This window comes from Psittacula echo (genome assembly GCF_963264785.1).
Source record: "Psittacula echo genome assembly, chromosome: 1".
Taxonomy (NCBI): Eukaryota; Metazoa; Chordata; class Aves; order Psittaciformes; family Psittacidae; genus Psittacula; species Psittacula echo.
In genome coordinates, this window is record NC_137735.1 from 137,625,084 (window position 1) to 137,632,328 (window position 7,245).

The following is a 7,245-nucleotide window of genomic DNA, read 5'->3' on the forward strand; positions in this document are numbered from 1 at the left end:
CTATTTAAGACAGTGGAGTTACATAACTTCCAATATGGTCACCTTCCTGATGTGTTAACAAATCGAAAACTACAGACATGCTTTGCTATAGCAGGCTAATTGAGAAAATCTCTGCAACCTTTTTTGGTGGAATAGGTTCTCCATTCCTTCAGACAACTGGTTTCTTCAGCCTTCTGGCTTGTAATTTTTTGTTGACATTGGATGAGCACGATTATATGTTGTATTCCAGGAAAACCCCCCAGCAATGTCTTCTGCAGTTAATACTTCTCTTTCTGATGCCTCACTTTTCCTTGACTAATATTCATCATGTAATTTCTGAGCTCCCTGTTCTATAGCAAAAGTTATTATTTCCCAAATGTATGACATAGTATTTAGGACTGCTCAATTTCCAGCCTCAAGTTCATCCAACTACAGTGCAGTACTCAATTCTCCTCAGTTCTGAAAATGCGTCCAGCCTTCTGCATCAAAATTAAAAAGTAAAACCATACAACTGAAACAGAAGAAAGGGATTATTGAAAGTACTAAGCAAGCCCTGTGTTAGCATTTCCTTAAGATTTTTATGATTTGACAAGCAACTATTACTTGTCCCATTAGCCACAAGGAGCAGAGAAGGAAAAGTTATTTGTTATAAATCAAATAACACAAATGCAAGGTGCTTTTTTTTTTTTTTTCTTTTTAGGGGGGAATACAAATTTTAGAGGAGTTGAAATACCTTGACCTATTTAGGAGTTGAATACTTGATGATTTTGAAGGCAGCAGTTGTTGTGCCTGTGTGAGATCAATCATAGAGATTTCTGCCTGAAGTACAAGATCTAGGTTGCTGTTAATATTGCTAGTAATTAAAGAATTCTTTATCTGGCCAGTTATGCACCATAAAAGTCCACAGAACTCCATCGTCCCTTTCTAAGAATGAAATTAATTTTAAGCCTTCTTCTCTTGTGAATTTTGTATACATCTGAACACACTCCACTGTATTGATGTAGAATAAATGGCAAAATTGGAGTTTATAGCCGTACTCTGAACAGCCATACTGTTCTAATATACATAAATTGCTAAAGATGGGAGTTAGCTATTTAACTGCCAGCATTGTTCTAGAATATGGCAGGGGGGTTGCAACTAGATGATTTTAAGGTCCATTCCAACCCTAACTATTCTATGATTCTGTGATTCTATGGTCATATTTCTCATTATAAGCCATTTGAATATGGGAAAATCCTCATCCCCAGTTTAAGGCCACTAGATAGATTCCTTCCCTGTGGTGTATGATGACACGGACTCCATGGCAGTACAGAATCATTAATTTAACAAAGTTGCTTGATTATATACTTTAAGCTTACAAGGGTGTTACGACAACCAATAAAAACCCTCCACACAAATATTCCTCTACAGGTTACTCAATCACCATTTTTTGCAACCATTTCCTTGTTGTTTCTACCTTATATGTGCTTTAGATGCAGCAATCTGTGTTGTTGCTTAAGCAATCATGGCTCTTGCAGACTATGTTTCTTTTTACGACTACTTAGGGGTTAAGCACAAGATATCTTCTGCTCCCAGAACTTCCTGTCTGAAGCAGTCTATGAGGAGCAAACGGTATTTTTCTCCTTGGTCCATTTTCCCTGGCACTTTGTGGCTAGCCTCGCATATGCAGCTGCATGGTGTTCTTAAGGTGGTCCTCAACACTTCCGCTGTATATGTTAGTTACAATATCACCTGGTACTTAGTCTTTTTCTAATTTTCAAATTTTTAAAAGTTTTTCTGCAAGTAAGAGAAGATACAAAGTTTTTTTTCATATTTTAGGTCCTTTGCTTCTGCAGCTGTTCCGGCTCTTTGTCCAGGGTGTTAAGCCACCCTGCACAACAATGCCGTATTCTTGTAATATCTCTACTTTCTTATAACTTTTACCCTGCTGCAGTAATCCCTCACACAGCCCATACAATACCATTTTCTCTATTCCTTACTGGTAAGTTGTTTGTTAGGTCTCTTATCTGTCTTGGGTTAATGCAGTGTGTGATGATGTTGTACAAGCCGTACAAGCTGTCATACAAGACAAACTAGAACGGAACAAGTTCGAACTTTGCCTTTGCTTCAGCAGAGGATTAGTCGGATTTCTGTCTTCTAACCAGCTGCTAAGACACAGGCATATTGTATTTCTACTTCTGAATACCTTGTGGCCTTACTGGTGGGAGAAAAAGTTATTTCTTATAGCTGTAATGTCTTAAGGTTCATAAGGCTTTTTTCCCAAAGCAGCCTGATGTTATATATATTGGCAGCCTTAGATCAACAGGATAGGCAGCCTTAGATCAACAACCCAAACTTGTACAGCTTCAGTTAGAATACCTCCCAGAAGTGGCAGAATGCACTCAACAGGAGAAGGGAGATCTCACAGATGCTTGCAGGAGGCTTCTGTCTGTTCCTCAGATCTCACTCCAGATTGGTGGGGAAAAAAACATGCACCAGCTGCAGTGGAAGTGCACAGCAGTCACTGTAGAGTGAATCTGAGATTTTACAGAACCCCTGAAATGAAAAAGCAGAGTCTCTGACAGCAGGGATGTGCAGATATGGTCCTACCAGTATGAGGCTAGGCTGCTGGGAGAGTAGCTTACAGTGCTAGTAAGAGGTAAGAAGCTCAGAAATGGGAACTGTTCTGGAATTAAAGGACAGAAAGTATTTAATAACATTTTAACAACTTAAATAAAGTATAATGGCTGTAGGCCAATAGCTAAAATGTAATAACCAGGACATACTAAGAGGTTATGTTTTGTCTATACTTCTGATTAAATATGTTTATGAAAACATGTTAGAAATACTTCTTAAAACCCAAGCTGTTTCCACTGTGTAGATTGGATAGAAATAGCTGGCTGTATCACTGTGTCACTCTCCAATACTTGTTATGCATAAAAAATTATTTGGGATATAACCTTTCATCCAGACATTGCTTGGCGGCAGCTAGGAAAATGTTAACACACTGGCTCCATCCCCAGGCCACAGATCTGTGAAATTTTAGTGTAAACAATTTCAGATTGTGAGCAGCTGCAGACAGCTCTGCTCAAAACTGCTTATGCAAGAACTTCCTACTCTGTGTCAGCTCCAATGGATTAAAGTAACAAAGAACTACTATTAACAGCATTTAATCTATCTCATTTTGGTGGAAATTAATCGGGACAGCATTCCCAAAAGCAAGTAATTGTGTCAAGAGAGCTGGTGATGCCAGGCTAGACAAGTAACCTCTTCCACCTGCAGCACATCAGGATCTGTTAGGAATGCAGACAGTCAAGTAAGCTGCTGAGTGGGCCCTGGCCTGTGCTAACTGATCAGAGCACAGAACACTGGATATGAATGACACATGGAACTGCCAGATGTGACATGCAGCAGTGTGAGCAGCTAGTAAAAGCTGCAGATAGCTCTGGAAGGCATGGCTGGATTTCAGCAGAGGTTAAGGACGAATTAGACAACAACTGAACAGCAGAAACTGAACTACACAGATAACTGGAATAGTTTTGTGGATCCTTTCAGAACTAGAAACTCACAGGGCCAAGAGTGCCCACTAACTGTATCAGTACCTCAGTAATGCCACATGAAGCCAAGACTGCCCAAATAATGGTATCAGAAATACTGAGTGTAAGTACAGATACAGCAGAACTAGGAACAACAGTGAAAAGTGATTAAGGAAGGGTTATCCAGGGGCAAAGAACAGCAGTTACAAAGGTAGCAAAAGAGATGGTCAAGAAATGGGAAAATAGGTAACAAGCTATGGAAATAATGTGCTTGGAGCCTCGCTGTGCTGGTAAAGATCACCACACAGGACAGCGGGATAGAACAGGATTTTCTGAATTAATACTGGTTTATTCATGAGGTCCAAACATGCCTGTTTGACAGCATTGGAGGGTGTTATTTGGTTGTTATTTGTGGTGTCTTTATGAGCACTGGACTTATTTTTCTGGAGAAAACAGATTTATGGGATGTTAATACATTATAGTGATACGCGGTTTGACTCCACAACTCGTTAAAGTTGTAAAGTAGGTATGCTTTTATTCAGCGCTGAGGTGCATGGGGATAGCTCCTCCAAAGTATGCACACCTCAGTGTCGTTTCCGCTACATTTATCCTCCAAAGTTACACACCTATACATATTCATGACCTATCCCCGCTTCGTATTATAATGAGCTAAAAGGTCCTTTGCACATGCACAGTGCCTCCCCGTGGTCATGGGTGAGGGTCTCAGGATGAAGTAAATGGTCTTCCTCTTCTGAGTAGGGGTCTTCAAGATGAAGTAAACGAGTCTTCCTCTTCTTAAACTTTTCACCTTTGGCACAGTTGGACGCCCTAGTGATTACACAATTAGCTGAAACCAGCCATATCTGTAATTCTTCTGTTAACTAGCAAAGGTTCAGAACATATGTTTGGGAGGCTCTGTCTTTGGATTAACTGATAAGTAGGATGGGCAGGCAAGGAGTAACTGATAAGTAGAAGAATGGTGTGTAGAAGGCTAGTGTGGTTGCTCTTTATGTGCGAGAGCAGCTGCAATGTACTGAGCTCTGTCCAGGGACAGGGGACGAGCGAGTTGAGAGTCTGTGGGTGAGAATTAAGGGGCAGGCTGGCAGGGGTGATACTGTTGTGGGTGTCTGTTACAGGCCACCAGATCAGGGTGAGGAAGTTGACGAGGCCTTCTACAGGCAGCTGAGAGCGGCCTCACAGTCACAGGACGTGGTCGTCGTGGGGGATTTTAACTTCCCTGATGTTTGCTGGAAGGACTACTCAGCAACCCAGCCACAGTCCAGGAGGTTCCTCCAGTGTATGGATGATAACTTCCTCATCCAAATGGTGGATCAGCCAACCAGGAGAGGAGCGCTGCTGGATCTCATCCTCACTAACAAGGAGGGTCTGGTCGAAGCAGTAAAGGTTGAGGGCTGCCTTGGTTGCAGCGACCACGAGATGGTGGAATTCAGGATCTTGTGTGGTAGGACCAGTACAATAGCAAGTAGAATTGCAACCCTGGACTTTAGCAGGGCAAACTTTGGCCTTTTCAAGCAATTGCTAGGGGAAATCCCATGGGCAAGGCTGCTTGAAGGTAAAGGGGCCCAAGATAGTTGGTTGGCATTCAAGGATTGCTTATTCCAAGCTCAAGAGCTGAGCATCCCGACACGTAGGAAGTCAAGGAAGAGGGCCAGGAGACCTGCGTGGCTGAATAAGGAACTGCTGGGTATGCTCAAGTGGAAGAGCAGAGTTTATAGGTCATGGAAGGAGGGGCTGGCCACTCGGGAGGAATATAAGGCTGCTGCTAGAGGATGTAGGAAGGCAGCTAGGATGGCTAAGGCCTCCTTAGAATTAAATCTGGCGAGAGGGGTCAAGGACAACAGAAAGAGCTTTTTCAAATACATAGCTGATAAAACTAACACCAGAGGCAAGGTAGGCCCACTGGTGAATGGGATGGGTGCCCTGGTGACAGAAGATACTGAGATGGCAGAGTTATTGAATGCCTTCTTTGTCTCAGTCTACTCTGCCGGAGGCAGTCCTGAAGAGCACTGTACTCCTGAGACCTCAGATGAAGTCAGGTCAGTGGAGCAGTTTGCCTTAGTCCATGAGGAATGGGTTAGGGACCAGTTGAGCAATCTGGACATCCATAAATCCATGGGTCCAGATGGGATGCACCCGCGGGTGCTGAGAGAACTGGCGGAAGTCATTGCTAGACCACTCTCCATCATCTTTACCAAGTCTTGGGAAACGGGAGAGGTGCCTGAGGACTGGAGGAAAGCAAATGTCACTCCAGTCTTCAAAAAGGGCAAGAAGGAGGACCCGGGTAACTATAGACCGGTCAGCCTCACCTCCATCCCTGGGAAAGTGATGGAACACCTTATCCTTGATGCCATCTTAAGGCATGTCAAGGATAAGAGGGTTATGAGGGGCAGTCAACATGGCTTTACCAAGGGGAAGTCATGCTTGACCAACCTCCTAGCCTTTTATGAGGAAATAACATTGTGGATGGATGATGGCAGAGCGGTGGATGTGGTCTACCTTGACTTCTGCAAAGCATTTGACACAGTCTCCCACAGCATCCTCATAGCTAAATTGAGGAAGTGTGGCCTGGATGATCAGGTAGTGAGATGGACTGCAAACTGGCTGAAGGACAGAAGCCAGAGAGTTGTAGTCTATGGGGCGGAGTCCAGTTGGAGGCCTGTATCTAGTGGAGTGCCTCAAGGGTCAGTACTGGGACCAGTATTATTTAATATATTCATCAATGATTTAGATGAGGGAATTGAGTGTACTGTCAGCAAGTTTGCTGATGACACTAAGCTGGGAGGAGTGGCTGACACGCCAGAAGGCTGTGCTGCCATCCAGCGGGACCTGGACAGGCTGGAGAGTTGGGCAGGGAGAAACTTGATGAAATATAACAAGGGAAAGTGTAGAGTCCTGCATCTGGGCAGGAACAACCCCAGGTTCCAGTATAGGTTGGGGAACGACCTGTTAGAGAGCAGTGTAGGGGAGAGGGACCTGGGGGTCCTAGTGGATGGCAGGATGACCATGAGCCAACACTGTGCCCTTGTGGCCAAGAAGGCCAATGGCATCCTGGGGTGTATTAGAAGGGGGGTGGTCAGTAGGTCGAGAGAGGTCCTCCTTCCCCTCTACTCTGCCCTGGTGAGACCGCATCTGGAATATTGTGTCCAGTTCTGGGCCCCTCAGTTCAAGAAGGACAGGGACCTGCTGGAGAGAGTCCAGCGCAGGGCAACTAAGATGGTGAAGGGAGTGGAGCATCTCCCTTATGAGGAAAGGCTGAGGGAGCTGGGTCTCTATAGTTTGTAGAAGAGGAGACTGAGGGGTGACCTTATTAGTGTATATAAATATATAAAGGGGGAGTGTCATGAGGATGGAGCCAGGCTCTTCTCAATGGCTAACAATGATAAGACAAGGGGTAATGGGTATAAACTGGAACACAAGAGGTTCCACTTAAACTTGAGAAGAAACTTCTTCTCAGTGAGGGTGACAGAACACTGGAACAGGCTGCCCAGGGAGGTTGTGGAGTCTCCTTCTCTGGAGACATTCAAAACCTGCCTGGACACATTCCTGTGTAACCTTATCTAGGTGTTCCTGCTCCGGCAGGGGGATTGGACTAGATGATCTTTTGAGGTCCCTTCCAATCTCTAACATACTGTGATACTGTGATACTGTGAAATAATTAACTCATGTTTAGTGGGGCCCCTAAATTCCACAGACATCCAGGCATTACCATTTCTTATATCAAGCCCCCTCT